The sequence below is a fragment of the Palaemon carinicauda genome, chromosome 22 (assembly GCF_036898095.1).
Source record: "Palaemon carinicauda isolate YSFRI2023 chromosome 22, ASM3689809v2, whole genome shotgun sequence".
Classification (NCBI taxonomy): Eukaryota; Metazoa; Arthropoda; class Malacostraca; order Decapoda; family Palaemonidae; genus Palaemon; species Palaemon carinicauda.
Window position 1 is genome coordinate 32,882,417 of NC_090746.1, and position 22,500 is coordinate 32,904,916.

Here is a 22,500-nt window from a genome sequence, read left to right on the forward strand (position 1 = left end):
TTACAGCTAGTAGAGAATGAATTTATGAAATATAGTTTGGATATCTTTGCCCTAAGGAACAGATGGAGTTAGAAGAGAAGGGGTAGGAATAATGATGATACCAAGAGCAGAAAAGGCATTAACCAAATGGAGAGCTGTAGGTAGCAGATTGTTACTTACAAAAATTATTATTATTATTATTATTATTATTATTATTATTATTATTATCATTATCATTATTATTATTATTATCATTATTATCATTATTATTATTATTATCATTATTATTATTATTATTATTATCATTATTATTATTATTATTATGATTATTATGAGTTATTAGGGCCTATAGAAACCAGAGAAAAAGAGAATTTTTCGCGAGTTCTAAATGGCTTCGGAAGAAAATCGTGATTCTCCAAATGGATTCAGAAGAAATTACCATAGACCTAGCGACTTAGCATGGAATTCTGAATGATTCCAGATGCGAATCTGAACGACTTCGAAAGAAAACCCTGAATCTCCAAATGTCTTCAGAAGAAATAGCCGTAGACTTAGCATAGAGTTCTGAATGTGTCCAGAACGGAATCTTCACGGAGCTGTAAATCAAAATCAAATCACGTAATTCATCATCATCATCATCATCATCATCATAATTTTTCGCGAGTCCTAAACGGCTTCGGGAGAAAATCTTCGTGCATCTCCAAAAGGATTCAGAAGGAATTTCCATAGACTTAGCATGGAATTCTGAATGATTCCAGAAATCTCTGAACGATTTCGGAAGAAAATCTTCCTGAATCTCCTCTCCAAATGACTTCAGAAGAAATAGCCGTAGACTTAGCATAGAGTGCTGAATGACTCCGGAACGGAATCTTCCCGGAGCAGTTCTGAACGGCTCCGCCCCGGATTCCAAAAGACTTCTGAAGACCTGATCTCTCTTTTTTTTTCTTTTTTAAACATACCTTGCAACACCTCACGATCTGTATGTACTGTAGCTATGGAAGTTTACGCAGTGAACATTGGGAGGAGGATTTCACTTTACTCACAGAGCGCGTTCTGGCGGAACAGGTAACTGACTGTGAGAATTTTGTTACAGCTACAGGATGAACTGGAGGCTATTCGGAATACTTTCATCTACAGATAGTTTGGATAGGTGCTGCCGAAGTTGGCGAGCTAAGATCATAATGTAAGCGCCTTGAAGGATAATTTGCTTGCAGTTTAGCGACGATGTCCTATAATTGGATTGCATTGGTGCAAAGCGGAGAGCGACGTGCGTTTCTTCAAAATTCGGCATTGAAGATAGAACATATCAGGACGGCATTGGTAAATATATTGTGTTGCTCATCGTCGACTTTAGTATGATGGCGTATAGTGTATGCCGAGAAATCAATGGCATCCATGTCTTAACCCATCGCCCTTATAGGTAAAGACATGAAAGCCATCGATTTCTCCGAGGAATCTGACGAACCGAGGACAAACAGCACTGAAATGTCTCTTGAAATCTCGAAGGAGACTGGCGAACTAAGCAAAGAAGATCTTGAAAAACTATAAAAGACAGAAGAGAATAGAGAAGGAAAGCCTTTATATGCAGAAGTATAAAAAATAGCCTTTAATTATAGAGGTAAGTCAACTAAAAACTGGGGTCAAATAGACTCTACTATTAGCGGTTAGTCGCCTTAAAACAGAGGTCTCAAAGCGCCTCTAGTTCTAGAAATAAAGCACCCAAAAATAAAGGTCAAAGAGCTTTTAATGTTAGATGTAAGGGGATTAAAATAAAGGTCAAAGAAACTCTAATGCTAGAGTATAGCACCTCAAAATAGAGGTCAAAGAGCCTCTAATGTTAAAAGTAAGGAGCCTCAAAATAGAGGTCAAAGAACCTCTAATGCTAAAAGTAAGGAGCCTCAAAATAGAGGTCAAAGAACCTCTAATACTAAAAGTAAGGAGCCTCAAAACAGAGGTCAAAGACCCTCTAATGCTAAACGTAAGAAGCCTCAAAATAGAGGTCAAAGAGCCTCTAATGCTCAAAGTAAGGAGACTCAAAATAGAGGTCAAAGAGCCTCTAATGCTAAAAGTAAGGAGCCTCAAAATTGAGGTCAAACAGCCTCTAATGCTAAAAGTAAGGAGCCTCAAAATAGAGGTCAAAGAGCCTCTAATGCTAAACGTAAGAAGCCTCAAAATAGAGGTCAAAGAGCCTCTAATGCTTAAAGTATGGAGCCTAAAGATAGAGGTGAAAGAGCCTCTAATGCTAAAAGTAAGGAGCCTCAAAATAGAGTCAAAGAGCCTCTAATGCTAAAAGTAAGGAGCCTCAAAATAGAGGTCAAAGAACCTCTAATGCTAAACATAAGAAGCCTCAAAATAGAGGTCAAAGATCCTGTAATGTTAAAAGTAAGGAGCCTCAAAATAGAGGTCAAAGAGCCTCTAATGCTAAAAGTAAGGACCCTCAAAATAGAGGTCAAAGACCCTCTTATGCTAAAAGTAAGGACCCTCAAAATAGAGGTCAAAGACCCTCTAATGCTAAAAGGAGTCTCAAAATAGAGGTCAAAGAGCCTCTAATGCTAAAAGTAAGGACCCTTAAAATAAGAGGTCAAAGAGCCTCTAATACTAAAAGTAAGGAGCCTCAAAATAGAGATCAAAGACCCTCTAATGCTGAACTAAGGAGCCTCAAAATAGAGATCAAAGACCCTCTAATGCTAAAAGTAAGGAACCTCAAAACAGAGGTCAAAGAGACTCTAAAGCTACAAGTAAGGTGCCTCAAAATAGAGGTCAAAGAACGTCTAATGCTAAAAGTAAGGAGCCTCAAAATAGAGGTCAAATACCCTCTAATGCTAAACGTAAGGAGCCTCAAAATAGAGGTCAAAGACCCTCAAATGCTAATAGTGAGCAGTCTCAAAATAGAGGTCAAAGACCCTCTAATGCTAAACATAAGGAGCCTCAAAATAGAGGTCAAAGAAACTCTAATGCTGAAAGTGAGCAGTCTCAAAATAGAGGTTAAAGACCCTCTAATGCTAAACATAAGGAGCCTCAAAATTAAGGTCAAAGACCCTCTAATGCTCAAAGTAAGGAGCCTCAAAATAGAGGTCAAACAGCCTCTAATGCTAAAAGTAATGAGCCTCAAAATAAGAGGTCAAAGACCCTCTAATGCTAGAAGTAAGTAGCCTCAAAATAGAGGTCAAAGAGACTCTAATGCTAAAAGTGAGCAGACTCAAAATAGAGGTCAAAGAGCCTCTAATGCTAAACGTAAGGAGCCTCAAAATAGGGGTAAAAAACCCTTTAATGCTCAAAGTAAGGAGCCTCAAAATAGAGGTCAAAGAGCCTCTAATGCTAAAAGTAAGGAGCCTCAAAATGGAGGTCAAAGACCCTCTAATGCTAAAAGTAAGGAGCCTCAAAATGAGGTCAAAGAGCCTCTAATGCTAGAGGTAAAGCACTTCAAATTAGAGATCAAAGAACATATAATGCTAAGATTATAGTACCTCAAAATAGAGGTCATAGAGCCCTTAATACTAAAGGTATGGCACCTCAAAATAGAGCTTGAATATCCTCTAATGTTGGAAGTATGGCACCTCAAAATAAAAGGTCAAAGAGCCTCTAATGGTAGAGGTAATTTACCTCAAAATAGAGGCCAAATAGTCTGGCCTATTCTTTGTATATTCACCTTACGCATTGGTTTCCTACGCGCCAGCGCTTTTCTGCGCCTTCACCAAAAACTGTGCTTCAGCAGAAACTGAGCACACGCAGCATCCTGTGCGCCAATGCTCCAGTACTCTCCGCACTCGCGCGAGAGGCAAAAAGAATGAAAACTTTTTGACAGGTTAAAATTGCCACGTTCCCCTCCCTGCAAACGCATGACAGCATGCCCGCTGGGCAAAAAGGGAAGAGGCTTCACAGAAGGGTTCAAAATCCCAAAGATTCCATCTTACAAGGCGAATCAAATGATTCCCCTGAAGAAAGGAAAGATGAATACTGTGAAGAACTGCAGAGTATAATATAATAGGTGAGAACCTAGAGAGATATGAAAATTGTGATTAATGACTTCAATGCTAAAGTTGGAAGGAATAATCAAGGGATAGAAAATGTGATGGGCGTTGAGGTTCTTGGCGAAGTTGCAAATGAAAATGGGGCACATTTTTTAAGTTATTGTTCAACAAACAATCTTGTTACTGGAGGTACTCTTTTCCAGCACAAGGAGATCTACAAATATACAAGGACTTCACCATGTGGCAATTACAAATATATAATAGATCACATAGCCATTGATAAAGAGAGAAGGAGGACTCTGGGAAATGTAACAAGCTATAGAGGTGCAGTTATTGGTAGTGATCACCAGCTCCTCATTGCCACACAAATATTAAAACTGAAAGAACCCAACAGAAATGTAGATAGAATACCTAAGTTTGATACAACTAAGCTACTAGAGGATGAGCACAGAAATCTTTGTAACTGAATGTAGGAATCGATTCACAGTCTTAAGAGACTTTAAGAGACGAAGTTTTGGGACATGCAGTTACAAGGAGAAAACCATGGATATCAAATGATACTTTGGATACTATAAAAAGAAGACAAAGACAGAAATTGATTTCTTAAAGTTTTAGAGGAAGTAATGAAAATTACAAGGCAGAGCATGCCAAGTATTTCAGTATTGATAGTGAGGTCAAAAGAAATATCAGGAATGATGGGAGAGAATATTTAGACAGGAAAGCAGATGAGGCTGACAAAGCTATGAATTCAGGGAGTGGCTTTGTTGTAGGAATTGCTCTTGGAATTATTAATGAAATCTCTACGGGGAAAAAAGAAGCATATACCCATCAAAAAGAAAGATGGATCTGTTATAACAAAAGAACATGAAGAAAAGTAACGTTGGATTGAACACTTTAGTGAGGTCATGAATAGGAAATACGAAGGGAATAATTTGGTTGATATACCTGAAACTGATGAAGACCTTGATGTGCCCAAGAATGAGTTAGGTGTGTTTGAAGTCGAAGCTATTCTTAAAAAAAAACTTAAAAGATGGAAAGCCCCTGGATACGAAGGAATAACTGCTGAGATGATATTGCCTGAAAATGATGTGACTCCCAGATTACCTACAAGATTATTTTGTAGAATGTGGCGTGAAGAGCCAAAGCCTTATATATGGGAGCTAGGAGTGCTGGTGAAAATGACAAAAAAATATCTGACTGATTGCAATCATTACAGAGGCATCACACTTACGCCAGCTGTCATGAAAATATATAGAATGCTCATTCTAAAGAGACTAGAGAGAAAGATTCATGAAAAGTTGAGAGATGAACAAGCAGGATTTAGAAAAGGTAGAAGTTGTACTGACCAAATTTTCATTTAAGACATGTGGTACAGCAATATGTAGAATATAGAATTCCACTTTTGATGGTATATGTGGGCTATGAAAAAGCTTTTGATTATGTGCTCTGGCAAATTTTGTGGAGAGTCCTGCGACATTATGGAGTTCCTCTCAAATATGTAAATTTAATTGTCTGTCCATAAGCATAGCAAATGCAAAGTTCCTGTTAGTGGCGTCTTATCAAACGAATTTCCAGTAAAAAGTGGAGTACTCTAAGGGAATGTGTTGTTACCTATGTTGTTTATCCTCCTCATAGATTTTGTAATGCATAGATCGGTTGGGGATGGTGGAGAAGGATTGGACTGGATTGGTAACAGAAAATTAGGAGACCTAGAGTATGCTGATGACGCTGTCCTAATTAGCAGAACACCACAGGGCTTGGAAAGCTTGCTTACCAGAATGCATGAAAAATCACCTGAGGTTGGGCTCGAGATAAATAGAAGAAAGACAGATGATGAGAACGGAATATGCAATGGAAGATGAAATATCTTTGGAAGGATAAAGGATTAATGAGGTAGAATTATTTAAATATTTAGGAACTATGATATCTAATATAGGAGCTTTAGAATTTGAGTTTAATGAAAGATTGAAAAAAGCAAATCAGAGGATGGCTAGGTTAAGTCAAATTTGGAAATCAGGTCGCCTAAATTTACATATAATAATCAGGCTATATATCAGTTTAGTGATATTGGTGTTACTGTATGGTCGTGAATCTTGGTATATTAATGAAACTAATTTTGTAGATTTGAGAACAAAGCCCTCCGAAGAATATTGGGTGTTAAATGATAGGACAGGATTAGAAATGAAACTAAGAGAGATCACTCGAGCGCCACATGTGGATGAGATCATGGTGAGGGGTAGATGGAGATGGTTTGGAGATGCGCTTTGTTCTCCCTAAGAGACATTAGTTCACCAAACTTTAAACTGGCCTCCACAAGGCACTAGAAGAGTTGGAAGACCCAGGACTATAAAGTATGAAGTAGGATATTGTGATTGGAGAAGTATTGAATTAAAAGCTGAAGATAGAGACGACTAGCGAAATCTAATTGAGGCTCTTTTCGTTAATTGGCGTGGGAGGAGATGATGATGATGATTTGTGGGCAGTGGCTTCAAGCATCTAGCTCAAGGCGAGTCACCTAGCCTCCTTCTTCCTCTAAAAACCCTTTTGTTACTCTACCAATGCAAAATATTGGACGATCCTTAATATCTTCCAAAATAATTTGAATTTCTTTTTTATTTATTTTATTTTAGGTATAAGATAAATCTTTATCATTCACTATCGGGACTATCCTAGCAGTTTAATTATCACTATTTATTACCCTGGTCAATTCAGATTTTTTTGTATTTACGTTAGTGTTTGCAGACATTTTTTCTTAAAGAATCGAGAGATATTTGGTTGCTTTGTATTTCCATGATTTGTCATGTTTCTATCCCTCTTTGTGTTTTTCCTTTTATTTTTCTTCATTTCATCTTTTTTTCTTAAATCTTCGATTGTATCCCTTTCTTTTGTAGGTAAAAGTATCTCTTTGATGGCTCGTTCATAGTATGAGGTAACAATAATAAGAATAAAAGGGATAGGTACAACTTAGGACGAATATTGTTTATGGGATCAGGTTTGCCCCTCATTGATGTATCTATCATGCTGTTCACCCTAATGTTGCTCCAATTAACACCATATCAAAAAGGCAACATGACAGTTATCAACATGGAAATTAGCAGGAACAGTGAAAATATATTCTATTTCAATTCCTGAAATTTTCATTTGGATATGTGAATTATTATAGGAACAATGTATATAGTAGAGCTTTTTTTAGATATTTCTAGCATTTGGGTTGACACCCCTCTCGAGGATGTTACCATGTTTTGCTCAATCTTTTTGAAGGTTTCGCCCCCTGAGTGTGAACAGCTTTAAGAGTGTCCCCAGTATTAAATAACTTTTTGAAAATCATATCATAACCATCGAGCTAGAAGGAAACTTTTTTCTTTTTTAATGTAACACTCAGGGTGTCACTCACTTTTAGGGTGTCACCTTGGGCAGACACCCCTTTTACTGCACCCCTTATGTCTTATTTTGAATTTTTTTTATTACATATATGCATATTTATGCATAAAAGTATATTTGTGTGCTCGAATACAAAGTTTGATTTACATATTCATATAGTAAGGCAAAATTGGACAGTTTTCAAAACCATGGTCAGGCAAAATTGGACAGTTTTCAAAACCATGGTCAGGCAAAATTGGACTGGCAAACTTCTCACTTTTTTCTAGGCGAGGCAAAATTGGACAATCTTGGATTACGGACACAAAAATTTATGTAAATCTATAATTTTTTTCTAGCATATTTATATTGATAGGGACCACAAATTGTCATAGTTTGCCCAACTGAGCGTTGGCGCTTAACGGAGATACAGACGTGTCCAAAATTGCCTCACTGTCCAAAATTGCCTCACTGTCCAAAATTGCCTCACTGTCCAAAATTGCCTCGCCTCTGAGATATTTTTTTTTATTACTGTAATACGAGAATTTCTAATTCTTTGATGATTATGAAACAAGCCATTTTTATAGATGAGACCTCCCTCTATGGAAAACATGTTTGGTATTTGGTCATAAATTATTAATATAGATTTTGTACAACGGTTACTAAAAAGGTGTCCAAAATTGCCTCACCCTACTATATCAACAATAATTTTTCCTGGGAATATATTACTGAATTGGTTATCTGGATTCCCAGTTAATGCTAAAAGTAAAGTTTTATATATATATATATATATATATATATATATATATATATATATATATATATGTGTGTGTGTGTGTGTGTGTGTGTGTGTGTGTGTGTGTGTGTGTGAGAATGTGTATACTGTATATATTCTCTCACTCATAGAAATATACATTACATTGAAATTTACGCAAATAAAGAGTTTAATCGATTTACGCTAATAAAAAGTTTAATCATCATTCTGTCATCTAATGTGTTTTATTCCTTATTGTATTCAAGTTCAATTAAGTATTTGTAATTGAACGGAATTATTTTTTCTCTTCAGTTTTTATCACAATAGTCTTAAAGTAATAATTAATTATCTTTGTTTTTTGGGATAATTTTGTCAATAAATACCCCGACTTCATGTTGTAATTCTAGGACACCTAGGTATAAAGTTATTGTTGCATCCAGATCTATAACACTTGTCTTCTCTATTCTTGGTAAATTCGTTCATGAAGTGACAGCCGTTAATCAATCGGTCTGGACAAATCGGGAATCTCTTTATTGTGCAGTGAAAGTCAAGTTGCTAGAAAAAAATAAAGAAGCCATGGAAATGGAAAATAATCATAATTAAAACCTTGAGAATACTGAACAAGGTTCTTTCGTGATGACGTGTATCCAATTAGCTGAAAGTGCAAAAGGAATTTCTTTAGGTCTGGAGAACGTGTTGGAATGGTCATCTGATAATGCGGTCATTTATTGCCAATTTAAAGGGATGAGATTTCACGGAAATGGTGTTTTGCCCTCCGGGTGAAATAGAGCGTATTGAAAGTCATCTCTCTCTCTCTCTCTCTCTCTCTCTCTCTCTCTCTCTCTCTCTCTCTCTCTCTCTCTCTCTCTCATGTGTGTGAGAGAAAGGGAATGGGAAATTGTCAACGAAGGAGAGATGTTGATGTAATTGAAAATGATTGCACGTGAAACGGTACGCAATAAAAGTTGTCATAGATTTGAAAGAAGAGCAAATAACTATAATTAGCTTGACCGAATGTTCAGGCCATTTCATAATTTATTGCAAGCACATAACTGCAGAGGGATAACTTCTTGCTAAGCACCAGCAAAATTCCTAAGGCCTCGTTGGCTGCCATAACTACTGTACAGTAAATCATTTTAAATGCCAATGAAATTCGTTTCCCGTCGCATTGACTGCACCATAAAGTTGGGGGAAGTTATTCGCTTGATTTTAGTGTGTAAAATATCCTCGAAAATTTCTGAATTTCCATCGCCGCTTTTTGTTTTCTTTCGAAATGGAGTTAACCCAAGTTTAGAAGATCTCAAATAATCCAGTTTTATTTCCTTCGTAAGGTAGAATGTGTAAGAATGAGTGCAGTTATTACCATTGCATTCCTTTGTGGAATGAAGTTTTGTAAGTATTTAATCCATAATCTTTTATGTTTCATAGATTATTCATAAAGTTCTTGTAAAGCTAATACTTTTCTAGTGATTTTATTTTTCAAACTTTGCATGTGGATGTTCGGGTGTGCATCTTCATATTTGTATGTTAATCAACATACATAAATGCATACCTGTTTATGAGTTTTTCAAAGGGAATGATAACGGTGTATTATGATAAATAAAGTCGAAATAATCCATTACCTGATACATATTCAAAGATAAAAAATAAACAACTACATCACCTGTGTATGTTGCTTAACCATTTAGCGAAGCCATTAAATCGTGCTATTGCCTATGCATGAAGAAAATTATTTAATGGCGTTTGTCTCTACATTGGTGGTTAGAATCTCTTCTGGGATGTAAGATGTTGCAATTGCAGAGTTGTTATCGCTCCTAGAATTAAGAATAGTCAGCTGGTAAGCCAACAGAAATGGCCGATTTTGTTTGCTTGGTGAAACTCTTTACGTTTAGAAAATTAAATGATTTAATCGTATGGATGAGTTGAACTTTCTCTCACTGTGCTTGGTTATTGGAAGAATCTTTATGGAATATTCTCTTTATTTTTGTATTTAATAGTTTTAATTGTGACTTTAAATCATCATTGAATTGCTAGAAGATCTATTAGTATCGCATTTTCTTCTCAGTATGATTAAGTTTGTAGAAATGAAAGATGTGTGGGCGACAGCTTTTAATACCGTGTGTATACAACTGTTGTACAAATTAGGATCTTGGTCTTAAGAATAGATGTTGCACATCTGGAGTAACTATAGTTGTTTCTTCCAGGTCCATATGTGTGTGTGTGTGTGTGTGTGTGTGTGTGTGAGAGAGAGAGAGAGATTCTTGAAATTTCTTGGAAATGCAAGTAGAGAAATAGAGAATAGATAGGCATATATAGTATATGTATAATTACATACACACACACACACACATATATATATATATATATATATATATATATATATATATATATATAGGTGTATTATATATGTATGGAGAGAGAGAGAGAGAGAGAGAGAGAGAGAGAGAGAGAGAGAGAGAGAGAGAGAGAGAGAGAGAGAGTATCCTTTGTGAAAATTGATGCTATTATTGTGGTTTTCTTTTGGGTGGAGGGGATGGCTGTTTATAGAGGGGCGTGTTAATCATTAGCGGTTGTACGTAGGATGGCATATGTCTGGTGTCGTCGTTCTTCGTACATCGTTCTATTTGTTTCTTTTAAGAAACAACTAGACGTTTTCTGTAAGACCCTTGTAAAGATTCATTACAGTCATGGTTATTTCAAACCCAGTTCTTTCACATTAGTTATGCGTGTAATGGAATTCCTGTTCCCTCATAAATGGTGATCATTTGTATTCCAAGCAGTCTCAACGCCGGTGATTATTTCTATATATACTGTGGAAGTAGCCAAGCATGTAGAAGCTCATTTATGGAGTTTTCTAATCATTAACTGATTATTTACATCTTTATTTAAAGCTATGGAAGTTATCATTCTTCTCTAAGTGTTGTGTTACGTTCTTGGCTTGTATCCATTATCTATAGAAGGTTTAGGTTAATTACTTTTCCCATATGTTCAAAAGAAACTGCATTGCACAAGTTGTCACGTAGCCAATTTTTTTTTATCGTAACCTCCAATATCGTTAGTCAACCTACTTTTCCATTCACTTCGTTCAAGGGAGAAAGTAATTTAATGTTAAAGACGAAAATGAAATAAATCGTTTACATTGATGCCCTTTTGCGCGGAAGTAAATCCTGTCTTGTACGTTGACCACAACGCCAGGGGGAGTGTAAATTTGGCACTGATTACTAGACAGACGTCTACCAGACGGTTTTCTCCTTCATAGTGTTGGCTGAAGATCCTCCCTGAAGGCGATTATTTTCCGCATCTCTAGTTCCTGTCTGGTCATCATCCACCGGGTGAATCGGTTGCATTCTCTGCCCATTTTCTCTTTGGGAGAAGAACGATGCAAATGAAATATGATTATTATGGAAAAAAAAATTCCGTATACCCTTTTGCGTGGTAAATAAAAGATTTTTTTGATGATTTACAAATATTGCTAGTTTTATATAAAAAACAAAATTGTAGGGAGTATCACCGATTTCGTAGTGAGAATATGATTAATTATTGGGTATCAGTGTCTTTTTTTTTTTCCTATATTTTTTCAATTATTCAGTTGATCAAAATTTGTTCTATGTTTAGAAGCATAGGGACGGGTAACCTTTAGCATAAGGCTTGGGGTATCATCTTCCTTTAGACTTGTGTAGGAAGGAGCCTAAGGTCACGTATTTTCCTTTGAAGATAATTGTGACTGCAGTTAAGAGACAGTTGCATTAGAAAACAGAAATAAAGGTATCTTTCTACTTTTGGATACCCATTTGATGTCTTCGTTAACTTTTGATTTTATGTTACTAATCATACATAAAAAAAAAAAAAAAAAAATTGAACCTATTAGATGAGGAATAATCTGATTTTATTTCCGTCATGGCGTTTTTTTTTTTTTGTGCTTAAACCAACATATATGATTTTACCTGTTCTATGTTGAAACATTTATTCTATTCTATCTTTTTAAATATCCAGCAACATACCTTTGAAATTTACAGTCCACTTTGTAAAGAAAGACTGCTCAGGACAGTTACTAGACGGTCCCATAAATAGCATAATAAGTATGATTTGTTGCCGTTTTTATCATTATTAATAAGAACTGTACCGAAAAAATATTTTCAAAAATTCATAAATAAAATCGTGATATACAAAGAATTCACCAAAATCCCGTTCTATTTTGGAGTTACTGTACTGTATTGATTATCCGTACAGTTCTTTTGTTTTTTGTTTTAACAGTATCCAGTTCGCTTAAGCTTCAGAATAACATATTTGAAGTTTAGGGGGACAGAAATCTGGAAGAGAACTTATTAAGGTAATCTTGGAAGTTGTTAGAAAGTTTGTGTCTGGTGCCAATAGCTTTTGTAATCTCTTGTGGCACCATCGTCTGTTATATCAAGTCAGCCTGACGACTTCTAAACAGAAAGTTCTGAATTCTCTTCTCTTAGGGAGTCAGTAACACCAAATGCTAATCGAAGAGTTTAATAATCCCATGTGGCAACAGAGAAGGTTTTGAAGTGTATCAGTAAGTAAAGAAAATGGAGCTTGCTGTTGTATAAAGATTCGAGTTTGTTTGCCCTTTCTAGAATGAGATTCTCTTTGGCTGTTTCTATAATTTTGATTTATCTCATTTTTCAGAGCCAGTGATTTCATATTTCCATAAGTATTTCTTTATTACACTGTTAAATAACGAAATTTTAATCGGAAATTCTCCGTCAAAATATACTATTCTCAGCCGTATTTCAGTAAAATACAGGCAACCGTAATTTTACCTTACTTTGTCATTATCTTATACGGTTTGGTGACCGTAATATCCTTTATGTCAATATATCCGTTTTTAAAACGATAAAAAAACTGGAATAAATTTTGTTAGGCATTTACATTTTTTTTAATTCATATTTTTAACAGTGTTGTTATGACTATTTCTTTCCTAACGAGAAAGATAATTATATGTATCAAGGGTTTATAATTTGCAGTGCGAAGATTGAATCATTCTTCGATCAGGTCTATTCCCTGTCAACAATTTTCGTTGTTTGAGGCAATATACTTTTTTTTCTGTTTTAATAAAGATAGCCATAGTTAAATTACTCCTTTAATTATTCTTTAAATGAATTAAAAACAATTTTTGATACTTGAATTCCAAAGCACTTCAACGAATCACCGGCTTCCATATTTTCCCCTTCCACAATTAAATATTCTGCCCCATATGCCTTCTTGAAATAACTAAACACCATGAAACTCTTTCACTAGTTTCAGCAATTTTTTTTTCACTATCCCAAATCAGATCATGATTATCACCTGGAAATGTCAGCCATTCCATAATCCATTGACGACGCAATTTATTTTCCCATGATTATTACACCTACGTCTCTATACCTTTACTAAGTTCTCGTTTTAACAAAAACATATATATATATATATATATATATATATATATATATATATATATATATATAGTGTGTGTGTGTGTGTATCTATGTATGCGTGTATAATCATAACATATTTCATACCTCTAAAATGAAACATTGTAATACAATATAGTTTTCCTGAGGTTTATTTATATATGTGGTTAATGATATATATATATATATATATATATATATATATATATATATCTAATATATATATGTATATATATATATATATATATATATATATATATATATATATATATATATAGTGTGTGTGTGTGTGTTGGTTGGTGCTCGCATACATACGTCATGAAATTTTTCATGTACCTTTATAAAAATTGGTAACCTACGAAAGAGGTCGTCTTTGTACTTTCTTATAGAAGCACAAGCAAGGTTGTTCGCTGAAAATAAGATAAATACACAGGTAGCTTCAGCCCATTATTAACGTGTCAAACAAGATTTCTCTATTACCTCATAAATACCGAATAGCTAGCCTGAGGTCCGTTTCAGACAATAACTGTAACGCTAGAGGTATTATGTCGTTTTCTTTTTAATTAATCTGCTTCCACGGTTTCAAAGCTTATTGACTAATTTGGACTTTTATGTGAACTAGCTCTTGGATATATATATATATATATATATATATATATATATATATATATATGTGTGTGTGTGTGTGTGTGTGTGTGTATTTACACACATATATCCCTTTCTAAGTGGGTATACCTTAAACTCATTGGAACAGTTTTCGTATCGTTATGATCTGCATAGTTGTACTAGTCAGGGTCATCTATACCAGGTTGGTTTGTTGTGAGCGATTATACGAAAATCTCCCACCATCACCAATTCGCACTGGCCAGCGAGGTGATGGAAACTGGCCAAACTCCATACATGATTTGACGTCTGAGGCTTTTGTCCTTCAGTGGACTAGAAACGGCTGCTTTTGATGTTGTATGTGTCTGTGTGTATGTATGTATATATACACACCTGTGAACAGATATTTTTGGTCTTATATAATTTAGTAAGGTTGTTATAAGATTTATTGGATCCTATATCATGATATATCGATAGCAGATATACCAGATACACACGTTGTTCGGCGAAATTGCTGCTTCTACGTTTAAGTAGTGATTTAGCTTATGTTTGAGACTGGACGTCTGTTTGGCCTGATTAAATTTTGGTGGCTTATTTTATATTGTACTGGGCCAATTAGGGTTTTCAATTGTTAAGTAAATTTCAGACTGATCCTCTTGTCGTAATTCTTATATATATATATATATATATATATATATATATATATATATATATATATATATATATATGTATATATATATATGTATATATATAAAACTGGTGACCATTGTTTCATTTTATATTTGATGTATAGTTTTATTTCACATAACTGGTAAATGATTTCATTGTCGTTATATTTGGTGTTTAGTTTTTTCTTGTTTAAGTATCTGAAGTACATAAATAGCCTAATAAATGTGAAATCTCACACCTAAGAATACTAACTCCAGCAACACTGATGTTATTTTTGACTGGCATTAACAGCTTGGCCATTCAAAATGCACAAAAGGTTTTAGAAGTTTATTTTTAGAACGGCGATAAAGAAAATGTCCGGCCATATCCCTCTCTTTGGATGGTTCACTCAACGACCCATTCGAGTGATTTATAGGTATGGGATATAAAAAAATAGCTTTTTTGGTGAAGTGAAAGAAAGTGGTCTGGCCAGGTTGGGTTGAGTGAGGCCGTCAATATTAGATGGGCTGGTTGTAGGTTGTATCCCTCGGGTGTGCACAAAGAAAGCTACCATCGTCTTTCCACGTCTCAGCGAAGTTGTGCCTTACATCTTTTTCCTTCTTTTTAAATGGCCATTCAAATATTTATAATGTATTCCTTTTCATTCTTCACTTTACCTTGGTTTGTTAGTTTAAATAAAAACCAACTCTCGTCTTCTCCATAGTAAATTGTGTGGGTGGTTTAAGTCAAAGGGAAAAAGGTAGACGTTATTTATGAGTATGTTAGGGATATCTTATGGCTTTTTCTATGTTTTATGAGACTTGGAGCTTCGTTGATGTGAGGTATCGACCATAGGTGTAGTGAAGGCGTTTGGAAACTTGACCCCCTTTTTATCTTGAATTTTCTCGAGACTTTTATTCATATTTTTATTCTGAAAGTTATCGTCGTGGAATGAAGTTGATCGAATTTTTATTTGCTAGTAAAATTCCATAGGAGATTCGGGTTTTGTAAAGAAAGTTATGTTGACGGTAGATTTTATTTTAATTAATTACAAATGGAATAATAAGATTTTTCAGGTATTACCATAAGACCTAAAATCAAATGGCTCTATAGCTTATTGTATCGCCAATGCCCTTGCCTAAAAAGGTGGCTAGGGATTCTTAAAGTTCTGGACATTAGGACATTAAAGAAGATTAGATTGGTCTGTCTAATCAAACAAAACGTAGGACCATAATCATAAATAGAAATAATGTGAAGATACCGTAACCGTTGGGTGGATTACATTCCAGTTCGGGCTTTAACTAATTTAAAAATGATGATAAAAAAAAGGATTCTCTGCAATTTAGAATACAAGGGAGAGAAGAAATGGGGACTGCAATTAAGTATAGCCGCAAAAAGATGATTTTAAAGTAGTAATAATGAATGTTGGGTGGGTCTTCTGTAAGAAGCCATTGAGTGCGAGAACAGCCTCTTTCTCTTTTCCAGACGTTTTCCAGACACTAACAACTGGGTGTACGTGCGTGTACGTCTACGGTATAAGTGACTCATCGGAGATTCGTTGTATTTTCTTTTTCTTTATTTTTTGTCTTTTCGTCACTAAGGGAAAGGGTTTCGTGTATTTTTTTTTATTATTTTTATTTTTGCAGTGTAGGAGGAAAAATGTGTTAACGAAGGGTTAACGGGAATAGTTTTTAAACCATTTTTCTTTTGTAAGACTTGTAGTTTTACCTTTTATATTGACGTTTATTGGTCCCTTTTTAATAACTTTCAGATTCATATTTCACGGGATTTGAACCGAAAATCCATTCGTATATTTTGAAATTAGTACTTTGCTATCCAGATTTAAGAATACACTGATGCTCTCTCCAAGGATTTTTCTCAAAGCAGACGTAAACGAATTTCTTTTACTGGCATTTTAACCTTTGATATGACTCGTGAACACGAAGAGCTTTAGAATTTTTCCTTCATTTCATGAAAGTGAAATTTATATAACTCACATCCTCGTTGTTGTTTCTTACGTTGAGGGGAAAACTAAGGTGACCTTTGAATTACTTTTTTTTCACTTATTCGTGTTCGAGAAAGTTAGATTGTCGAAACATAGGATTTAGTTGTTTGTGTGCATGGATGTGACGGCAACTTGTTATTTATATATTTGGTTTTTAGAACATAAGGAAGGAACTGCATTCCATCATACGGATATTTGCATACATAGGCGTATTAGCAGTTTGTGTTTATATATATATATATATATATATAGAGAGAGAGAGAGAGAGAGAGAGAGAGAGAGAGAGAAGTGTGTTTGTATGTGTGTGTGTGTGTGTGTGTGTGTTTGCTCGCGAGTGCATGCATGTTGGTTTGATATTTTAAAACATTAAACCTTTTCCACTTGTGGGAAGTCGGTTCACAGAAAAGAATTCGATTTTGCGATTTTGCGATTTCTTAAAGATGAGACCTTTTCTTACGAATACCTTTCCATGCTGAGCATGCAATCCTTTGTTGTTCTTCCTCTTCTCTTCCCTCCCATTACTTTCGAAGTGTATATTTTTTCTCTCTCCGGCCTATCATCCTCCATTTTATTTACCACATATCATGTCATATATTCTACGCAAAAATGTCACCTCAACGTCTTCTACGGGCTACCAACGCAAGAGCATGTGTCCAGCAAAAGAATGGCCAATCTATCAAGCAAGCAAGCAAGCCCAACGTCTTCAGACTTATTTATATATCATTCAAACCTAACATTCTCAATTTATTTTCAGGCATTCGTACTTAATGTAAATGCCAACGTAGCTATACATGTCAAAAATGTCTGTAAATTAAGTGTTAAAATGTAAGTCCCGAACATAGGGACGTTACGCATAGTCCTTCGTTCTACGCAGTCATTTTCCAGCAAGTATCGTCCATATCTTTAAAAGATTAAATGTATGGTACTTTTCGTGTTTAGCTTTGGAAAATGAGACTTTGTTGGCGCATTCTAAATTGAATTCCCTGTACATAATATTCTAAGGTCAGTTATCATACTTTTCCTTCCAGAGAAATGGATAGTTGGTTGAATTGTTTTTTTTTTAAACGTTTTGTGTTGTACAAGTTTAAACAGTCATATCATATTATGATTTCTTCTTATTGCCTGGAAATATTTTAATGAAAGGGATCTACATCCTTAGTGAAATCAATCCACAATTGTTACGTCATACATTTTTTTTTATCAGAATAATACATTTCGTAATTAAGGAACGTGGTGCAATATTATTTAGCCAGGCCTTCGCTTTAGACCCCTCCCTTCGCCATAGACATGTAATGAAGTAATTACAAGAAAAGAAATTGTCATTTATTAGAATTCTGGATTAATAGGTTATGTTGAAATACTGCAATAAATTGAGCTGGCAGGAATTATTAGGTCCATTAAGGATCATTAACTGCAAAGGAAAGGCTATGCCTTGTAGTCCTAGTGATAAATTATTAATCTTTTTAACCCAATGTACTAACCGTGGTCCATTAGAACGTTCATTAGGGTGTAGCTACCAAAGGTTGATTTGGGTGGTGTGTTTCAACGTGGCTTGTAGGCGTTTTGAGAAAGTTTGCCCCGACCGCTATTAGTTGAAAATAGTGGGCTAATGAGGAGGAATCAAAGTCTAATGTTAACCAAAGGTAAAACTCTCTCTCTCTCTCTCTCTCTCTCTCTCTCTCTCTCTCGGGACGTGCGTGCAATATAATGGAAAACGACCAATGGGCGTTTTTCCACATTAGCAGATAAATTTCTTGTTACAGGACTTAACCCCAAGTGAATTAGGTAACGGGATTTTTGCAGCCGAGACTCGATCTCTCATAATGGGATGTAACCGCATTTACTAGAAAACGACCAATGGGCGTTCTTCTGTATTGGCAAATGAATTTCTTGGTGCACGACTTGACCACGAGTGATTTTGATAATGGAATATTTACAGGCAAGTCTCTCTCTCTCTCTCTCTCTCTCTCTCTCTCTCTCTCTCTTTATATATATATATATATATATATATATATATATATATATATATATATATATATATATAAAGTTGTTTACTTTTTATTGTCTATTCAAATATCGTTTTAAACATTCTAAAGGAATACTTTAGGATAAACACGTAGTGTTTATGTAATTTGAAACCTTTAAAAGGACCTACCTTTGAATTAGTTGGTTCTATCACGTTTATGTATATAGTACCGTAAAGACCATTCTTATAATTTCTGAAAATTTTTTTTGCGTTAAAATCTTCTTTTTTTTTATATTAATCAGAGGATTAATTTTTTTTTTTCCTTTTATATTAACCAGAGGATATTTGCTCAATAAACTTCTTTTTGCCAAGAGGCGTTGTTTGGATGTTAGTGGTGGAAGTGCTGTAATGTAGATATCCTTGACACTAGGAGTTGGAAAGTGTAATTAATTGGAATGTATAATTGAGGATTTTGTTTAAAACAGTTCGAGACAGGCTTATGAAAGAATACTATCTGTGATTGGGGATAATAGCTAAAATCATACCATCTTTTGAAGTGTGAATAAGCGAAATATCAGCAGTCGTCTTCTGCCAAGTAGTTCGACCCAGAATGCAATATCCAAAAGGGATGAAAATTTGAAAAAAACAATATCAAAAGTCTAGTTAAATCATGCACTGCCATAAGATGTTATAAATATTTGAATCGCAACTTCGCATTGAGCTTAGACATAACTTCAACCTCAGATTATGTCCTAGTTTTTTTTTTTTTTTATTCCTCAATTACTCAGTTTCTTATCATTTTACTCAAATTTCATTACTATATTTTCTTTTTGATGTTCTGTGGAAGTTTAGATATCAAGTAATTGGTCTTTTGAAATCTTCTGTCCCATAATGTACTGTTGATTTTAATTAATATGAGTTTCCGGAAATTAAGATCTTACTTATGATAGTTTTGTAAGCGCTGTTTAATCTTTTTGTTCCGTAATTAAATATTTGTCCTGGAATTATTTTTTTGTGATTTGTGAAATTAATCAAACTTTTATAACACAGTAATTCCAAGTATTGATAACAATAATTGGAAGTTAGAAAAGCATTTAATCAGTTTTTTCCTCTCTTACATAAATGTAGAAATGAGCAGTTTAAACCAGTGTGTAGCGAAACAGGGATGCATATATGATGTTGATATCCTGAAGTCAGACAAGGAACAGGGAAAACTGTCGTGCCGCACATCCAGTGAAGTCTCCTTCTGTTGCCTTATTAGTATTTCCACCAAACTTGGCTTACGCTTACAGACTAAATACAGAGATCCACTTGGCATAGCAGAATATAATAGCGCAAGAAGTTTTTGCTATTGTTGGATTGTTTCGGAATTATTATGTATTTATGGTGCATTGTTTCAACGTATATTTGTACATTGAAATTATTATTATTATTATTATTATTATTATTATTATTATTATTATTATTATTATTATTATTATTATTACTTGCTAAGCCACAACCCTAATTGGATTGTTTCGGAATTATTATATATTTATGGTGCATTGTTTCAACATATACTGTATTTGTACATTGACATTATTATTATTATTATTATTATTATTATTATTATTATTATTATTATTACTAATTGCTAAGCCACAACCCTAGTTGGAAAAGCAAGATGCTATAAGCCCAAGGGCTCTAACAGGGAATAATTTTGTGAACAGTTAACATTTTGTGATTTTGGTTGATAACTGTAATGAATAATTGGGTGAACGGTTGATATTTTGTGGTCTTGATTGATTTCTACTTAACGTTATTAGACTTGATATAATACCTCTCAATCAGGCAAAGGTAATTTGCAGAGCCTTGTGTCCCTGTATATTGATACTTTTGATAGACGTGGTTTACCATATTGCTTTTGGTATCAGAAATTACGAACAAGATTATTATTTTAATCATGTGTATTCCTAATTGCACAATAGGCCTGCTACTAGATTGTTTTGAGATGAAAGTTTTAATTTTTTGTATGACCGGTCAACCAACGAAAAGCACAATTTCTCCAAATCAGAGCTTATGTTTACGGATTTTAGGCTCGTAGAATATGGGAAAACATTGTTCTAATCTTGTATCTTTGGCTACTTTGATTCCCGTTATATTCAGCTGTACATGTATTCAAGGAATGGAAAAACGTGCTGACACTTTTTTTTTTATTACAGAAAATTTATTAATATTTTTTTTTTTCATTACGTAGTACATGATAAAATGGCGACGGCCAAAAGTGCATAACGATATTTTTATTATTTTTTTTTCCTTTAAGCAGTTTAGTATTTGTGAATGGCCCAATCATTTTACGTAATGCACTTGATCAATATTTTATAAGAGAACTGGCATTTTAATTTGGGTTCCGTGATATCTGTCTATCTTGAAAGTTGATAAAATACATATAAAATGTCCAGGAAAGTGAATCAGGCGATACGAAACTGATTTTCTGCCACAAAAAAATATATAAATTAATCGATTGAATGTTATAGTTCAGTGTCCCATCTGTATAACTGGAGCTATTTTATTGTTTAAGTACTTTCTTTAGTCTAATTTGAGTGAACGCTTTTCTTATACATGTCATTTGTAATGTTTTATATAACTGCATGTCATTTTTTAAGATGTTGATCGATAATTGAGTAAAACAACCAGAAAAGTTTCTGAATTATTTTCAATAACTATAAAAGAGAATCACTGTAAATAACAATAACAAATTAAATGGTTTCATGAAATGTAAGATTCAGTCAACTGACCGTTATGTTTTATAGTTTCTTTTAGCCCAGAAACCAGTGTATCTTTTCTAGGATGTTTGGACCTTTTAACCAATATGGGTCCCTTTTATTGCTCCTGGAGATGCGGGAAAATATTGTGAAGAATATTAATTTTTTATTTTTATGTAAACTCTATCTTGCATGCTGTCAAGAACGTAGAGATAATCAATTGAAACTATTTTCAAAGCAAAGGTGTAATAGTTAAAAAAAAAAAAAATACTTGTCTAGAAAACTTGACATTACCTTTACATAAAATTTCAGATTTTTATAGTATAGATTTTAGATCAACGTATAAAATTTAATATTTTGCAATTAAATTATATTTTTGCCCTTTTATGCTGTTTTTAAATATCTTTAGAAAGATAGTAAAGGTCTAGAATTTGACACTAAACTCTTAGATATTTGATACTACTAATCTAACAAAGTATTCATCGCAGGAAACAATGCTTTTTTTCTGCTTGATCTAACATGGAAGGAGCTACATGTAATATCAACATCAATTAGGCAAGAGTAATGATTATTTTGTCAAATTGATTTAACAATATTTTGAAGTCTTAAATCCGTAAGTAAACTTACGTAATATTTTTAGCTAGCTTTGATATCAGTTTTCTTTTTGAGCAACATATATGAAAAAAACTATCATTATCACCCATTAGATTGAGCAATTTCTATTTGATGTAGAATTTTTTCAGATAGAGGTAGAAAACCAAGAGAAGTTCAGCGTGGGGGAACTTCGTAAAAAACCGCCAAAGACCGTGAGGTTAGCAGGGTGGAAATTGGAATGAACCGGGGTAGAGTTGCTATGTGGGGAGGAGGGGGGAGTTTAATGGAGAATGGAAAAGGGGGTTAGTGGGAGGAGAGTTGGTAGATATGGTGGCGATGTAGGACAGTTCTTTTGTACACTGCTGGTAGGGTCAATGACTGACGATTCTATGGAGAGAGAGAGAGAGAGAGAGAGAGAGAGAGAGAGGGAGAGAGAGAGAGAGAGAGAGAGAGGGGGGGGTT

General features: G+C 34.3%; 1 protein-coding gene across 1 annotated transcript in view; it reads left to right on the top strand.

The window, feature by feature from the left end:
• for (cGMP-dependent protein kinase for) overlaps nt 1-22,500 on the top strand; it is a 749,843-nt gene that overhangs the window by 291,476 nt on the left and 435,867 nt on the right. The window lies entirely within an intron of this gene.